Here is a 16,948-nt window from a genome sequence, read left to right as displayed (position 1 = left end):
GGACAAACTTCCACCTGGATCTTCCACCCTGCTCATGTGATTCAGAGCTTATCTGGAAGACTGAGTGAACGTGAGAGCACAGCGTCCGAGGAGGAGAGTATCTAGGACCGATTCTTTCTCAGTCTTCAACCGTCATACAAGCTCCAGGCACTCAGTGTCGCACGAGAGCCACCATGTCTGCCAGTGGGAAAGCACAGGTCACTCCGGAAAAATCCGAATTCCCGTCATACTCTACTGAATGCTCGTAGTACCAGCAGTGGTCCACAAAGGTTATTCAGTCCGCGGTATGGGGCCGAGAAATAGACCACATATGTTAGAGTTAGATCTTCTCACCTTCCCTTAGAGTATAATACGTTCTAGACACATTAGACTTCAAAATAAAACCACAAAAGAGCAAGAAGACTAAACAGAAGAATGTTTATCACCTCTAAGGTAAAAATTACATTTTTTAGAAAAATATGTAAGAGAGCACACAAAAATAGAGTTGGCATTGAAATTATAATTTAAGACAACAACCGAGAGTGTGGGCAGTAGTTATAAAAACTTATGGACTTACTCCCCTCACGTATAAGAATTTCTTAGAAACGATTACCATGTCAACTGAGAAATGGGCGAAAGACACGAAAGACACACAAAAATGTTAATAGTAAACATGGAAAAATGCTTAGCGTCGTTATTGATCAAATAAAGCAGGCATAGATCAGAAATTGTGACTGATTTTAAGAGGATTATATGCAGTGTTGGTAAGTGAGGCATTTCCAAGTTCTGGCGGTGGAAGGATGCAAATTGTCTTCATCCTTAGTTAATGAAAGACGTTGAGTTGGCCCCTCTATTCCTCTTCCCTTTCTCGTTCGGTCCCTTCCAACAGAATTCAGGGCCACTCTCTTTGGGGGCTGAGCTCAGGGGCCGGGGCAGGACAAGGGGGCGTCCAGTGGGAGTGTAGCCAGCATGGTGGGTCATCGCTGACAGCTGCAGTGCTCGAGGCAGTGTCCCCTGGGGGGCCCGCAAGTGGGGGGGCCCGCAAGTGGGGGCGCCCCGAGGGATTGGCCTGAACACCATTTTCACTGAAAGAAACGAGGACTTTTTGGACTGACGGCTTATTTTGCTGCTGGATCAGAGAAAGAAGAGCAGGGACTATGAGACCGTGCAAGTCAGCGAGGATTGCTGTCAGAGTGATGGGAACACGTCAGATGCCACAGGAGCCCGTGTGAAGGGTCCCCTCTGCCAATTCCAGGACAATTGCAGCATCAAAATCAGTAAAGTTAGGGACAGATTGAATGTAATGGAAACCACACCTTAAACTGATGTAAAGAAATACACAAATAAGTTCAAAGTTCCCCGAGAAATGGAACATGTCAGTAGGAAATGAGTGGAGAAGCCGGGTGCACACTGGTGTCGTCAGTGATGAACAGGAGCATTGTCGGTAAGGGGCAGATTGCCACCTGATGGTGGTGTGGACGGTGCCTCGTGCAGCCTTCCTGTCAGAGATGCAGCCAGTCCTGAAGAGACGTCAGACAAACCCAGGTGGACAGATGCTCCCCAAAACAGCTGACCTGTAGTCTTCAAGTGCACCGAGGTCTCGAGAGTCGAGACAAGACGAAGAGCTCCTCCCGACGTAGGAGGAAGAGGGTGGAGAAGCTGGCACGCCGTCCAGACTGGACCCTTTTGCTCTGACGGCGGCATTGGACCAGCGGCCAGACTCGGGGGGAGCCGAGTGCTCGGTCAGAGCAGAGTAACAGGGCTAGCGAAGCATCCGTGCCCGTTTCCGGCTTTGGTTTGGACGGCTGTGCTGTCCTCATGCAGCACGGTGGCCTGGTTTGTGGGAGAATTTGGGAGTCAGCAGTTTATTTTTAGAGCAGTCAGAAAAAATCCTTGCACTGCACTCGCAACTTCTGCACGATTGAGATTGTCACACGCACGCACACGCATGCTGCGTTGAAGTGAGCAGACGTGCTCTGTGCCCAGCAGTTCTGCCTCAGGATCTGTCCTCGAACGATGACTAGAGTCCCCGCCGAGGCCGTGCCCTGAGAGGTTTAGTTCATTTTAGTGAAACTTTGGAAACCAGGTGTCTGCAAGGAGGTGCGCCCTGACACAGTCTGGCGAATGTCATTTCGTCACTGAGACTCATGTTTGTGAAGAATATTTGATGACAGCGGAATGTGTCCATGGTGTGATGTTCACAGAGGCGAGTTTGCAGACGGGTACAGCAAAAATAGTCCAGTTCAAACAAACATGCAGAGGAACGGAGTCAGGGCGGTTCAGGAAAGCAGGTGGACTTTGGATGATGTAAGGCGCGCACAGGGAGGAGGATGGGGAGGGGAGGAGGTTATGGCACATCTAGGAAGCGGACCTTGCTGCCTCGTGGCCGGGTCTTCCCTTAGGAGACCAGCCCCAGGATGAGTGCAAACGCAGAGCCTGGTGAGCTTTGGACCCTGGTAAGCCAGCCCAAGCTGGGCAGACGCCCTGGGCCGAGCGCAAAGGGAAGTGAGCCTTCCAAGGGCGTAGCTCCCGTGTGGCCCTGTGGCCTCTGGGCTGCAGCCGGGGCTCTCAGGGAGTGTTCCCCACCCTCCATGCTGCTCCTTCCCATGCAGCCACCCTCTGGAAGGACGGCACTCTTCCCCAGACTCCCTCCGTTGCTCTCCTGTCTTCAGAGAGGACCCCGTCCCTCTGTGGAAGGGAGCAGCCTCTGTGCAGGCTCCGGCTCTGGGAGGAAGTTCCAGGCCCAGCCAGCGGCCCATGCGAGGCCACGCTGACAGGTGCTGTGGACAGGTCCCTGCCGTGGACAGGCGTGCCCACCCTGATCAGTGTCTGTGTCACCAGCCCGGCCCGTCTTGGGCGCTGCCTGCGCCAGCCTGTCATTTGCCAGGAATTGGGCACATGGAGCTTCTGTGATGGGAAGGTGGTCATCAGGTCTGTTACATTCCAACGCCCGGATCTCCTGACAAGGATTGTAATCGAACCCTGATTTGCAAGGATACCAACCCTGTTCTCTGGCGGCTGTGCTGCTTCTTGGGGTCTCTGGGTTCAGTGGGCGGGGTACTGGAGGGAGGATTCAGATGCAAGAGAAGCAGCCGCACCAGCGTCTGGGCTTCCACAGCCTTAAGTGTCAGCCCTGCAGCACCTGCGGGCCTGGGGTCAGGCTGCAGGAGTTCAGAACCCAGCAGTCATCACCCTCTCTGTGCCTCAGTTTCCCCATCTCTGCAGTGGGTGTAATGACAGCACCTACTACTTCATAATGACTACAACACGTAGAAACTCCCAGGGCAGAGGCTGGTGTGGAGGGAACTCAGTCCAAAGTGCCAGCAGACTGTGAGACCAGCCTTTTGTTCTAGCGACAGAGCAGGCACCCGATGTGTGCAGGGCCTCTAGTTGGCCTCAGGCTGCTCAGTGCAGAGCAGGTGAAGGGCTCGGGGCCGGACGTATGTCACTGCCCGTGAATGACACGGGCACCCTTTGGTTACTTCGTAAAGGACAGACAGTGAGTGGGGTCCAGGCTCAGCCCCCCTGACCAGTTGGCATGACCTCCTCTGGTACACTGGGTGCCCCTGGAATTAGATCTAACCAGCCTGGACCCTGAGAGACAAGGGCACTGGGCTGTCACCTGAGTTTCACAGCCAAGGATGGACTGACGGACGCAGCCAGCAGGCCCAGCCCCTCGGCAGCTCCCCTCAGTGGTGTTTTCTGACCCGTCTGGGAGCAAGGACGAGCTGGACCCCTAGTCCTCACGACAAGATTGTTTCCCCTTCCTTGGACTCATGGGGCAAGCAGTGGAGTTGGGGTGATGGCAAGCTTGAGTGGAGTTGGGGTGATGTCTCTGGGCTCCCAGGACAGAGCCAGGCCAGGAGAGTCTCCTCCTGACAGGGGTCTCACTGAGTGGACACCCGCATCTCCAGCAGTGGAATGGGGGCCTAGGGATGTGCACTTCCTTGTCAGATGCAAGGCCCAGGCTTTCCAGCTGGGGTCTTCTGCCTACGCCCTGCAGCTGTCCCAGGCAGAGCTCAGCATGCCGAGGTGCAGGTAAGGCTGGAACTAGAGGGAAAGTTGTAGCCTAATGCGTATGTGAGAATATAGGGACACCTAATCTCTGGTAAGCTCAGCATTTGTTGTGCATCAGAACAAGGAAAATTAAAACTAGTTGACCCTTGAACAGCACGGGTTCGAACTGCACGGGTCCACTTACAGAAGGGTTTTTTAAAAATAAATACAGTACAGTTCTTTAAGTGTATTTCCTCTTCCTTATGATTTCTTAGTAACATTTTTTCTGTAGCTTACTTTACTGTAAGAGAACAATGTCTAATACATATAACGTACAGGGTATGTGTTATCAACTGTGTTGTCAGTAAGGCTTCTGGTCAGTTGTAAGCTGTTAGTGAAGTTTTCGGGGAGTCAGAAGTTACACATGGATTTCCGATTGCGCGGTGGGGAGGGGGTTTGTGCCCTAACCCCTGTGTCGTTCAAGGTCAGCCGTCTAATGTAATTCTGACACGCAATGAATCGAATGCCTAAAATTAAGAGATTGCCAATACCAAGTGTCAGCAATGGGGCACCTGTCAGGGAGAGTGGGTGTTTGTAAGTTTGTGGGGTCTTTTTATTTCTTGATCTGAGTGTGAAGAACACAAGCGTTTTCAGTTTATGAGGCTTTTATCCATGTAAGCTATACTTCGATAAAAATGTGTATTTAGAGAAGAGAAAAATGAAAACACATTGACAGTGGGAGCTTAAGTCCCTGCCTGTTTGAGGCCCCTGTGTGACTCTGGACAGCCCCTTTCTTGCTCTGGGCTTCTGTTTTCAGAGCTGCAAAGTGGAGAAGGCCACGTAGATCCTGCTGTTACTCTGAGCCCGTGAGGACACCCCATTTACCACAGTGCCTCTGAAGTGGGACCTACCAGTACCTGCGGTCCCAGGAACCTGGGGGGAGCAGGGCCACCCCGGACAGCACCCCACCTGGGTAGAGGGATGCCCCACGTGGTGGAAGGGTGGGGTGGCAGGTGTCAAGGAGCCTCTAGGCCCTGGCCTGCAGGTGTTAATACAAAGCCAGTTCTGCACAAATGCCAAGCCTCAGGCCTGGAGAACAGAGAGGACTGGTTTCCCCCCCGCACCCTGATTACACAGGAGTGTGCCCTTCTCCACTGGCCCTGCAGAAGTCTCTTCTCAGTACTGTCTATTCCTTTGGTTTTTCTCATTTTGTGCAGGACAGGAGGGTGCCTCTGAGAACGAGAGCTCTTGCCATGGCTCCGTCAGAGGGTCTGGACCATCTCAGGCTTGCATGCATGGACACAGCAGCATTTCCAGCCTGTGTCCATTTGCATCTGGCCAGCAGGCAGCATCGAGGCCCGAGTCCCTGTCCACAGGCATCTTCACCATGACCCTGACCGCAGAGCCGCATGGCCCTCAGCTGCCTGGCGTGGTCGCCCATGACTCACAGAGCACACACACTTCCACTTCCTCTGGCTTGTCTAGAGTCAGCCCATCTGTCAGGCTGATCTCATGTTCCACTTGGAGCAGTAGGGGAGAGGGGCCCCAAGTGAGCCCTCCACTGGGGGGGGGGCAGTCCGGGGCGAGGCCATAACCCTCCCCCAGGAGTACTAGGGACATCTGTGCCTGTGGTCCCGTTTCCAGTCAGACCCTTCCGTGTAGCTGAGGAGCCTCTGACCTTGGCCGAAAGCCCCATTAGTTCAGGAAACCATCAGCGAGCTGTCATCTGGCTTCCCTTCCGAACATCCCCATGCCGGCGCGGCCAGGCCTGCCGCTGATAACAAGAGAGCAGACGCGGTCCCCGGCTGAGGCGAGCTGCTCAGCCCCACAGAGGTGGCCCTGGTGCTGGCCGCCGTTCCCAGCACCCGACACCGACCCCTGACTCATTCCCTTTCCCAGTCAGTGGTCCACTCAAACAGCTGCTGGAGTTGTGATTCACTAACACACAGGTCACTGATTCCGTGCTTTTAGTGTGTTCATAGATGTGTGCAGCCTTCCCCACGGTTCACCTGGGAACATTGTCACCCCGGTGTGCTTTAGCTAGCCCCCATACTGACCACGGCGCTGGCTGGGGCTGGGGGAGCCGCCCCCAGCTTGGCTCCTGGTGCTGCAGGCCCGCCCGCCCTTGCTGGAACCCAGCTCAGCGGCAGCTCTGCTGTGCCGTCCAGGCCTGTCCATGTCCTGACACAGGGTGCCCTTAGGGGCCGGAGTGTGGGACTGGGGCCACATGAATGTAAAACACAAATCAGGCCTCATCTTAACCGCTGCAGCGCTGCCTGCCCTACAGCCCCCAGGTCATAGTGCACTTTGCCTCAGAACCTCCCATGGTGGGTACAGGCTAGCATGGGACCCCGGACCTGACGCCCAGTTAGAGTAGTTAATATGGCCCAATGTGAATCAAAACAGGCCCCCAAGGATAGAGACTTGAGGCACGTGGAGGCACAGTTATTCCACTCAGGAGCCGCTGTGGCTTATTCATCAGCTGGACGAGCGTCAGCGCCCGGCGGTGGCTTGTTACGACCCCAGCGCTGTGTTCCCACAGTAAAGCCCACACCAGTATGGTTAACATCACTGACTCCGTCTGACAGGAGCCCATACGGATGTTGCTGTTGCAGATTTGTCTGATCGGTTCTGTGCAGCGTGTGTGTCTTCACCGTGGCTGACGTCTCGGCCTCTGCTCGCCGCCGGCTGCTTCTCTGTCCCTGGGAGCCGAGGCTGCAGAGCCCTGTGCATGCTGCTGTCTCCTTCCCAGAGACATGCCCTGAACAGACGGTGGGGTCTGGGCTTGCAGGACTCAGGGCCGCAGGAGCTAGCCGTGGCTCAAGAGACTGAAGCATGCGGAGATTTCTGCTGGCCTGGTGGCAGCCCTTTGCCCTCAAACAGAAGGGACCCTCATGTGGGCTGGGCAGAGAAAGCACTTCTTGGGTCATTCTGAGGCTACAGAGCGGTGCCCAACCAGGCACAGCCCACCCTCCCTGGCCCCCCAATGTACTCAGGCAAACCTTGGCTTCTCTGGACAGACAGCGGCTCGGGGAAGGAGTCCATCTGGGGTGGAGTTCAAGCTCTATCACTCACCAGCCTTGTGGGCTTCAATGTCCATTGACCTTCAGGTGCAAGCCCCCGGTGGGGCCTGAGCAGGTTCCCGCGGGCCCCTCTCCTGAGGCTCCCTGTCCTCTGCACACCGCAGGCTCTGCCCCGGGGCGTGTGTTCAGGGGGGTCTCCTACAGCCCTCGCAAGGGAGGATGCATGCCCTCGTCCAACCCAGACGACAGCTGCTGGTCCAGCGTTACCGTAGAAACAGATTCAGGACAGGGCTGAGCTCCTCCTCGCTGGTAACTTGGAGATCGCACAGACAGCGGGCGTTCCCCCAGGCCCCTGCGTGCCGATGCATCCGGCGGCGAAGGGCCCGGCACATGAGTGCACAGCCACGTGTCACGCAGGGGAGAGGGTCCCGTGCTCCCAGGACTGGGGCACACGTTCCAGACGCCTTCCTGCTGCTGTTGGGCGGGGGTGGGGGGTGCCGAAGACGGGCACCAGATGCGGAGCCCGGTCATCGTTCTGGGGTAGAATTACTGCACACAGATAAATCCTGGGAACAGCTGCCTGGAATATTCTTTATATTGGAAAGTATGCTTTGAGGTCATTACTCAGGATTTTATAGGCCGTTTCTTGGCTGAGCCCCAGGACGGCTTATGGCTTTGCAAAACGGTGACGTCGCACTTTATGAATGACAGATGGCTCTGCTCACACCTCTGCGTTATCGCTTATGGTAATAGGGCTGTGGTGCTGCCCTGTGGCCGTGGGCACCCGAGCGGGGGCCGCGGGCACGGCCTGCAGGCCTGGCCTTGAGCAGGGGTCCCCGCACCCACGGACTGAGCTTCGTTTCCCAGTCTGTTTTCCTGCCGGTTGCGTCACTGCAGGAACGGCCGCTGTTGGCGCCCCTGTATCCGGGCACAGCCCGGGCACAGGCCAGTCTCCACGGGTGTGGTTGCCCCCCGTCCCCGAGGCCCTTGTCCTTTCTCCTCCATCCTCTGCCCGTGGCCATCTGCGTGGGCCTCCCTGGCCAACCTGTTCTCTTTGTCAATTCTTGTCTTTTTTTTTTTTTTCCCCTCTTCCCACAATCCAGGCCTGGCATGCAGGGGCAGCGGCTGCTGTCTGTAGCCCAGCGATGGTGGGGGGCTCACACTGTGGCCCAGATCTGCCTCAGCCCTGCTTTCATTGCAACAGAATTATTGTTTTATTTGTTTATTTATTTGTCAGAGAGAGCACAAGCAGGGGGAGCAGCAGGCAGAGTGAGAGGCAGGCTCCCCGCTGAGCAGGGAGCCTGATGCGGGACTCGATCCCAGGACCCTGGGATCACGACCTCAGCCAAAGGTGAAGGCAGGTGCTTAACTGACTGAGCCACCCAGGTGTCCTGCAACAGAATTATTTTTAATAAACGGATTTATTTCTCAGTCTGAGAGAAATCACTGCATTTGGCCAAAACAGACATGACTTAGTTTTTAAAATCAGCTCTGCTCAAAAAATATTTAAGGAGAGATGGGCGCACACAGTCTGGGCTGTTTAGATGAGTGGAGCGAGAGTCAGAAAGAGGCCCAGGGATCGGGCTAATCCAGGGCTGAGACTGCTGTTTTTCCAGCAGGTCACCGGGCAGTGAGTCAAGAAGCAGAGATAGGATGAGTCAAGACCACAGCCCAGAAACTGCAGTGAGACATCTTCTCTGGTGACCCAGGTGACCCTGGCCTTAGAGGAGCGGGGATAGAGGGCCTGGGGGCCTGGGAGGCAGGAGGAGGGAGGAGGGGGTGGGGACAGAGGGCAGGGGGAAGGGGGAGGGGGAGAGGGAAGGGGAAGGAGCGAAGGGGACGGGGCTGTGTGTGTCTGGAGGGTGTCAGGGATGTCCAGGTGCTGCTCCTTCCCTGACACTCACGGCCAGCAGGTGTGGGTCCCGTGAATGCACACGTGCTGCATCATTCTGGAGGGTGGGTGGACCCTGTCCCCTCAGAGCCCAACGTTTCCACGGCATTGTGCTTTGGTGCCTCAGCTTTGAACAAGGGCACAGTCAAGTGTTAGGAGTGAGAGCGAGCTCTTGGGCCCCTGGCTGCTCCTGAGAGGACCGGGGTAGAGGTGGGAGCCGGGGCCCGGCTCACAGAATTCCAGGAGCGTCTGCGTCCCCCTAGTCTGGCTGCTCCTCACTCAGGAGCCATGTAGCCAGCTGGCCACGCTGTTGAGCGGCCTCAGCCAGAGTGCCCCATCTGTGATGCGGTGGCAGGCACTCCCACGAAGCTCGTGTGCTGAGGCCCTGACATCCCAGGGCTGTGGCAGGGCAGGGCCCAAGGCACTTGGCTCTCAGCCCAGGCTCCCCCTCCCACCTCCTCCCACTGTGTTACCCAGGCAGCTCGGGGAGACCATTGGACAGCCCCATGGGGTCTGCGGGGCCCAGTACTGTCAAGCCTGCACTAGAGACAGGGAAGCTGACCTCCAAGGTCGGGGATGATGGAGCAGGCTCTGCACCCAGGCCTCCCGTGGGCCCTACTCTTCATTTCAGGGGGGACCCTGATGGCCAGGAGCACCGGGAGCTCTGGCCATCCCTCCGCCCAGAGCTTCCCTGCCCAGGGGCTGGGCCCTCCTCAAGGGAAGCCTGACGGAGCCTCCAGGGGGCCACACCTGCTTTCACCTCTGCCAGGCTGAGGCCCAGGGGGACCCTGACCCTCCGGGCTCATTAGACCAGTCTGCACGTGCACCTGGCCACATGGGCAGAGCCGGGTTGCCCCAGGCCAGGCTAGGCCAAGTCGAGGGCCGTGTGGGGAGGGCAGAGCCGGGGGCCCTCTTATTCTCACTGACCACTGCAGAGCTGTGGAGCCTCTCTGTGGTCCTCCCCTGTGAAGGTGCTGGCTGGAGCTGGGAAGCCTGCCACACTAGCGGCCGCCTTGGTCTGAGACTTCTGGAGTTGACAAAGTCAACAGCAGTGTAGGAGCAGAGGGCCCCTAACTCAAACTGGGGGGTCAGGGCAGGCTTCTTGGGGGAAGGAACACTGAGGTAGTCCTGATGGATGAGGCAGGATGGGGGCCGGAGGGAGCAGGGAGAGCCGTGTGAGGGGCACTGATGGGGGTGGGTGTGGAGGGGTTAGAGACAGCAGGGAACTGAGCAGGGGGCCAGGCCGGGGAGCGGCCATGAGATGGAGGGGAGAGTAAGTAGTACTTCCTGGCGGAGACTCTCCAGGTGGGTGTGTGGGGGGGGTATCGGCCCCTGGCCAGAGCCAGCTCTTGTGCCGAGACCGGGAATTTGAAATGGAAGGGGCCTGCCGGGTGCGCTCTGCCCCTGTCTTCTCCCTGTGGTGCCCAGCCCTCGTCCAGTGAATGTGTCCAGCGAACTCTGCCTTTCACAGGGCTGCAGTGTCCCCGTGTCTCACCCGTGCAATGAAACCATCGTGACCTCTGAAGCAGATGACACGTACACTTTCCCCAAGTGTGACTCAGCGGTTGTGAGGTTCATGCACAAGGCGGTCCAAAAGTGGATGGGGATTGCTGCCTCTGCTTCCTGTGATGATTTTGTAAGATCACGCCGCACTGAGTGCTCACAGAGAACAAGTAGGAAGTCTGCACAGAGTGCAAACAGGAGCCTTTTGAGGGCACGGGGGCGAGAAGAGCAGCCACAGATATGGGGGAATTGCATGAAGAGAATTCTCCTTTCGGCCTCGAGACGGGCCCCATGCCCTGGCGGCACGGGATGCAGAGTGCGGGGCAAACGGGTCTTTGCCGTCTGGAGAGTGAGAGCAGTAGGACTGGGGGAACTTGGCCACTGCAGGGCGAGGGGATTCCAGGAGGGGACGAGATCACGTACAGGGAGCCTGCACGCCTGCCTGCCCACCTGTCTGACTGACCGGACCACATGTGCAGAGCACCTCGGAAGCAGCCAGCCCTGGCCAGAACCTGAGCTGAGGCTGGAGCTGCGGCCCCGGGGAGCTGAGTTAGCTCCGCTGACATCACCAGCCGAGCCGAAAGAGACACGTCACTGGCAAAAAACAACAGAATCCCGAAACCAGTACTACGTTATATGTTAATTAATTGAATTCAAATAAAAAAAATAAAAAGTAAGACAGAATCCAGAATCTCCTCCAGACCACGTTCATAATGTGGACACAACTCAGAATTACTGCCCAACATGCAACAGAGAGTCAGCGGGACACACTCGTCAGAGAAAGGAGCGCGAACGGAGAGAGAGCCCAGGAGGCCCCGGTGTTGAGACAGCGGGGGCTTGACTTTGTGGGCCGGGGAGCTCGGGGCGCAGGTGCGGACGCCCTCCGCGTCACCGACACTCGCGAGCCTCTGCGTCCCTGGCTGTGCTCCTGGCTCTGAAACCTGCTCCATCTCCGAGACGGCAGTGACTCCGGCTCTGTCGGCGGGCGTGGGCGATAGATCTTTCCTCTTTATTTTTATATGTGTTTTGAGTCTTGCTCTCTTGTTCACTCCGACAAATCATGCTTCTTGACTGGCATTTGTAGAGCATTTTCTTCGAATGCTACTGCTGGGAAGATCAGCCTTAGTTCTGTATCTTGCTATTTGGTTTTTACTGTCCATCTGGTTTGCGTTTCCCTTTTCCTCTTCATCCGCCTTCTTTTGGATAATTTGAGTATTTTTTATGATTCCATATAATCACATCTTTGCTGGTTCCCTGTAACTGTGTGTGTGTGTGTGTGTTCCTGTTCACACGCATGCGTGAGGGTTTGTAGTGCGCGGTTTTAACCTCCTCCGTCTTCAGATAACATCACAGTCCTTCATGACAGTTCAGTAAGCTCCCGGCAGCACGGCGTCTTCCCCCATCCGGTCTTCATGGTGTCACCCTGTCCGCCCCTTGCTTCGTACCGGGTCTCCACGCGCTGTCATCTCCTTTCTGCTGAAGCACTTCCTTTACCATCTCTTGGTGCCGACGTGCTGCACATGGGGAACTGTTGTCGCTCCTGTAGGTCTGTGAAGCTGGATGTTTTACCTCCCTTACACCACTTGTTGCCGGCTCTAGAATCATGAATTACTAGTTTTCCAGATGATGGAAGGCAGATACTTGCAAATATGAGATAACTAGTACCAAGCAGAATAAAGACAGTCCTATAGACGTGCGTCAGAATCAGACAGATGGTTACCAAGGCCAACAAGCAAATAGCTTAGGCAACGAGAGGAAACGTGACACTGTACATACAGGGGATAATGATTTGATCAACAGCCAGCTTCTTATCAGACTCTGTGGGGATCGGAAGAGGGTGAGACACCAGAGTTAAAGTGTAGAAAACAAACAAAAGGACCTTTCAATCCAGAATCCTAGATCTCCTGTGTCCCCTCTATCCCTTATGTCCCCTATATTTCCTGTGTCCCCCTGTGTCCTCTACGTCCCCCATGTTCCCTATGTCCCCCTATATCCCTTATATCTCCCATGTCCTCCTATGTCCCCTTTTCCCCTATGTCCCTTTCTGTCCCCCTATAACCCCCCTAGCCCTTATGTGCCCTGTTTCCCTATATCCCTTCTATTCCTGTGTCTCTTCCTATATTCAGCAAGCATATCCTTTAAGAGTGACTGATGAAATATAGCTCTTCTGGATTTTAGAAAGCTTAGAGAAATTATCACCAAAAAACTCTACGATAGAAGATGCTAAAGGAAGCTCTTTGGAATGAAGGACGTTAGAGAAGGAAAAGGAGACGTAGATCCTCAGAATGGAATAAGTAGCCTCAGAAATGGTAAATATATAGGTAATTGTAAAAGGCTACTCATTTTCTTTTGCTTGCTCCTCCTGACTTCTGTATAATACACGTAACTAGAAGTCAAAGCTGGAATATCATTGGGGGTGCGGAGGGATGGACGGGTCAAGGGCAGGATCTTCAGGGCTCCAAACTACTCCGTGCGGCACTGCAGTCCTAAACACGTGTTGTACGTGGACACAGGTTCACAGGATGCACAGCCGACGTAAACTGTGAGCTTTGGGTGATGATGATGCGTGAGCATAGTTTCCTCGATGATGACACGTGCACCCCTCTGGTGGGGGTGCTGGTAAGAGAGGGGGCTGTGCGTGGGGGAGGGCAGGGCGCAGAGGGGAAATCCCAGTGCCTTACTCTGAATTTTGCTGGGAACCCAAAATTGCTCTAGAAAAATTAAGTCTTTAAGTAAAACCGTCCTATTTTTTCCTGAGGTTTGTAAGGTGTGTAGACGTAGTAGCTTCTAGAGCTGGAAGGGTGGGAGGTGTGGCCCCGTGTGGTCGCAGTACTTCCACGTTGTACTTGAACTAGTAAAATGTTAGTTGTAAGTGGGATATGAAAAGTTAAAGATGGGAAGAAAGTGGTATGACATGCAGAAAACACATCTCTTCTGAAGAAATTCTATATCCATTCATAATAAAAAAAAAAGTCCAGCAAAGTAGAATTTCTTTAAAATGATACAGGCATCTATCAAAAAAAAACTGCAGTTAGCACCAACAGCTAAGGGCTGAATGCTTTCTTTATCAATCAGGACCAAGACAAAGATGTGCATTCTCGTGTTTTATATTCAGCCTCATGCTGGAATTCTTAGCTAGTGTGAAACAGCAAAAAAAAAAAAAAAAAAAAAAAAAAAAAAAGAAATAAAAGGCATATAGATTGGAAAGGAAGAAATAAAACTGTCTTTTTTCATTGACGACATGATGTCTGTGTAGAAAATACAGAAACAATAAAACCCAAAAGGCTAGTAGAATTCATAACTGAGTATAACAAGGTCGCAGGATATGAACTCAACATACAGAAATCATTTGTACTTCTACACACTAGCAATCAATGATCGGAAATGGAAACGTCTAAGCTGCCACGGAAGAGTAGCAAAAATCACAGCATACTTCGGATCCATGTGCTGAAAACTCAAACACTGCGGGAGGAAATAAAAGAAGAATAGGGAGTTTGTCTTAGTCCGTTTCGGCTGCTACAACAAAAGGACTGGGTGGCTTACAAAGAGCAGAAATTGATTTCCCACCGTTCCCACCGGTCTGGAGGCTGGACGTCCAAGGTCCAGGCACTGGCATGGCCGTGTTCTGGGGAAGGCCTCTTCCTGGCTCGCGGCCAGCACCTTCTCTGCGTCCCCCTGTGGCGGAGGGGAGGGACCAGGGCTCGCTCTCGAGCCTCTTCTGTGAAGACACCGATTCCACTCTTGAGGGCTCCGTCCTCATGACCTCATCACCTCCCAGAGGTGCTGGGTCCTAGTGTTATTTTCTCGAGGAACCGCCGTGTCAGTGGCTTCTCCACAGGGCTGCACCCATTTGCCTTCCCGCCAACCGTGCACGAGGGTTCCCCTTTCTCCACATCCTCGCCAACACGTGTGGTCTTTAGTTTTTTTGATGATAACCATTGTAACGTATGCAAGGTGATGTATTATTGTGGTTTCAATCTGCATTTCCCTGATAATGAGCGATACTGAGCATTTTTTCGTGGGTCTGTTGGCCATTTGTACGTCTTCTTTGGAGAAACGTCTGTTTGAACCTTTTGCTTATTTTTAATTGAGCTGTTTGTTTCTTGCTCTTGGGTCGTACAAGTTCCTTATATTTTCCATATTAAGCTCTTATCAGGTGTATGGTTTACAAAGATACGCTCCTGGTCTGTAGGCTGTCTCCACACTTGTTTTCCTGTGCTGTGCAGAAGGCTTTCAGTTGGAATGAATTCCGTGTGTCTATTTTTGCTTTCATCACCTGTGCTTTTGGGGTCGTATCCAAAAAAAAAGCATTATACAGACCAATCTCAAGGAGCTTTTCCTCTCTATTTTCTTCTAATAATTTTATGGTTTCAGGTCTTAAATTTAAGTTTTTAATCCATTTTGAGTTGATTTTTACATAGGGAGTGAGTTAAGGGGCCAATTTCATTCTTCTGTGCGTGCAAAACCAATTTCCCAACACTTTGTTGAAGGAGAGTATCCTTTCCCCACTGTGTGTTCTTGCGCCTTTGTCCAAGGTTAATTTACCATACGCTCGGAGTTATTTCTGAGGTCTGTACTCTGCTCCGTTGGTCTATGTGTCTGTTTTTGTGCCGGTGCCATACTGTTCTGATGACAATAGCTTTGCAGTGCATTTTAAATCAGGTAGCGTGAAGCCTTCAACGTCATTCTTTTTGTTCATGATTGCTGAACAACTGTGCTGGTAACTCCTATCCTGCCATCTTGATTAATACTTATTTTAAGTGTTAGTGGACTAAGGGCTCCTTTTTTTTTCCTTTTTTGTCTTTCTAAAGATTTTATTTATTTGAGAAGGAGAGTGAGTGAGTGAGAGGGAGAACACAAGCTGGGGGAGGGGCAGAGGGAGAGGGAGAAGCAGACTCCCCGCTGAGCTGGGAGCCTGACGCGGGGCTCGATACCAGGACCCAGGATCATGACCTGAGCCGAAGGCAGACGCTCAACCACCTGGGGATACAGGGACAAGCAAAAGCTGCTCACCTAGACTGGGCCAAACCCTGGGCCAGGCCTCAGGAGCATGGAGTGCAGCATTGCACCATAGACCACACGCCTCACCGTGAGTTCCGGTAGGAAATCAGGGAAAGAGAAGGTGCTGAGCAGGCACGCCCGAGCCACGGAGCTAATGCTCCTGTCCCGGCCACAGGCTTGGTGACGGGCTTCCAACAAGCCCCTTCTCTTTGTTGGCGGGTTTCGCCACCTTTAGAGAAACGAGCCAGGTACGTCCACATCACGTGTGATGTGCTTACCTGAGGGAGGTATGCATTTTTCTTCCGTGCCCACAGGGCATCTGCAAGACCCCAGTGTCACAGGGCACCCCTGCCCAACCTCTCTTCAGAAAGAGCTTCAGAGGCACACCCAGGGGCTTGGGGTCCTTCGCGGATACAGTTTGAAGGAGCTCCAGCATTTGCTGGGGGCGAGCAGGAGGGAGGGAGGTTGGTTACAGCGGCGGATGGCACTGTGCCGGGGGAGGCAGGGCGCGTTCACTTTCCTGGAGCCCCTCCACGGTCGTCAGGTGGCTGCTTCTACCCAATCGTGGAGCAAAATGTATAATTTCCCCTGAAGAAATGTGATTTTAATGAGAGGCTACATCATAGTAGAGAGTCATTATTTAGATAGTATGCATGCGTCAGGATAATTTTAAATCAACCTTTAGGTCAACCTATCTTAACTCTTCCATTAACTGCTTTTGACTGCCAGTTTCAGTAGTTGATTAGCATAACGCTTGGCAATGCAATTCCTTTTTGGATCCTGTTCATTGTGATGCCAGAATCGGCTTCTGGGCTCTTTCCCTGTGCTTGTGTTGCGTGTGCGTGTGCGTGTGTGTTGTGTGCGTGTGCGTGTTGTGTGTGCGTGCGCGCGTGTGTTGTGTGTGCGCGTGCGTGTGTGCGCGCGTGTTGCGTGTGCGTTGTGTGTGCGTGTGTGCATGTGTGCGTGCGTGTGCGCGTGCATATGCGGGTGTGCTCGTGTGTGCGTGTGTTGTGTGTGCGCGTGTGCGTTGTGTGTGTGCACGTGTGTGCGCGTTTGTGTGTGTTGTGTGTGCGCGCGTGTGTTGTGTGTGCGCGCGTGTGTTGTGCGCGCGCGCGTGTGGTGTGTGCGCGTGTGTGTTGTGTGTGCGCGCGTGTGTGCGTGTGTTTGTGTGTGTTGTGTGTGCGCGCGTGTGTTGTGTGTGCGCGCGTGTGTGGTGTGTGCGCGTGTGTGGTGTGTGCGCGTGTGTGTTGTGTGTGCGCACGTGTGTGTGCGTGTGCATTGTGTGTGCGCGCACGTGTGTGCGTGTGTTGTGTGTGCACGTGTGCGTATGTGGTGTGTGTGCGCGCGTGTGTGCGTGCGCGTGTGTTGTGTGTGCGCGTGTGTGTGTGCGTGTGTGTGCGCGTGTGTGTGCGTGTGCCTGCAGGTGCATTGAGGGTGCTTTTTCCTGATTATTAGTGAATGCATTTTCATGGGACTTACTGATATCAGGGAGCCCTGACTTTATTCTTTAAAAATTTTTAAAGAAAATTTTTAATTCTGAATATTTTTAGATTTA

The 16,948-nt window shown here is 53.8% G+C and overlaps 1 long non-coding RNA gene across 10 annotated transcripts in view; it reads left to right on the top strand.

Annotated features, from left to right (window-relative positions):
• Positions 1–16,948, top strand: part of LOC148110449 (uncharacterized) — a 74,133-nt gene that overhangs the window by 22,332 nt on the left and 34,853 nt on the right. The gene's annotated exons all lie outside the window — the stretch shown is intronic.

Source organism: Ursus americanus, chromosome 2, assembly GCF_024610735.1.
Source record: "Ursus americanus isolate L20-20 chromosome 2, mUrsAme1.1.p, whole genome shotgun sequence".
Lineage (NCBI taxonomy): Eukaryota > Metazoa > Chordata > Mammalia > Carnivora > Ursidae > Ursus > Ursus americanus.
The sequence above is the reverse complement of the archived record's forward strand: the minus strand, read 5'-3'. Positions and strand labels throughout refer to the sequence as shown.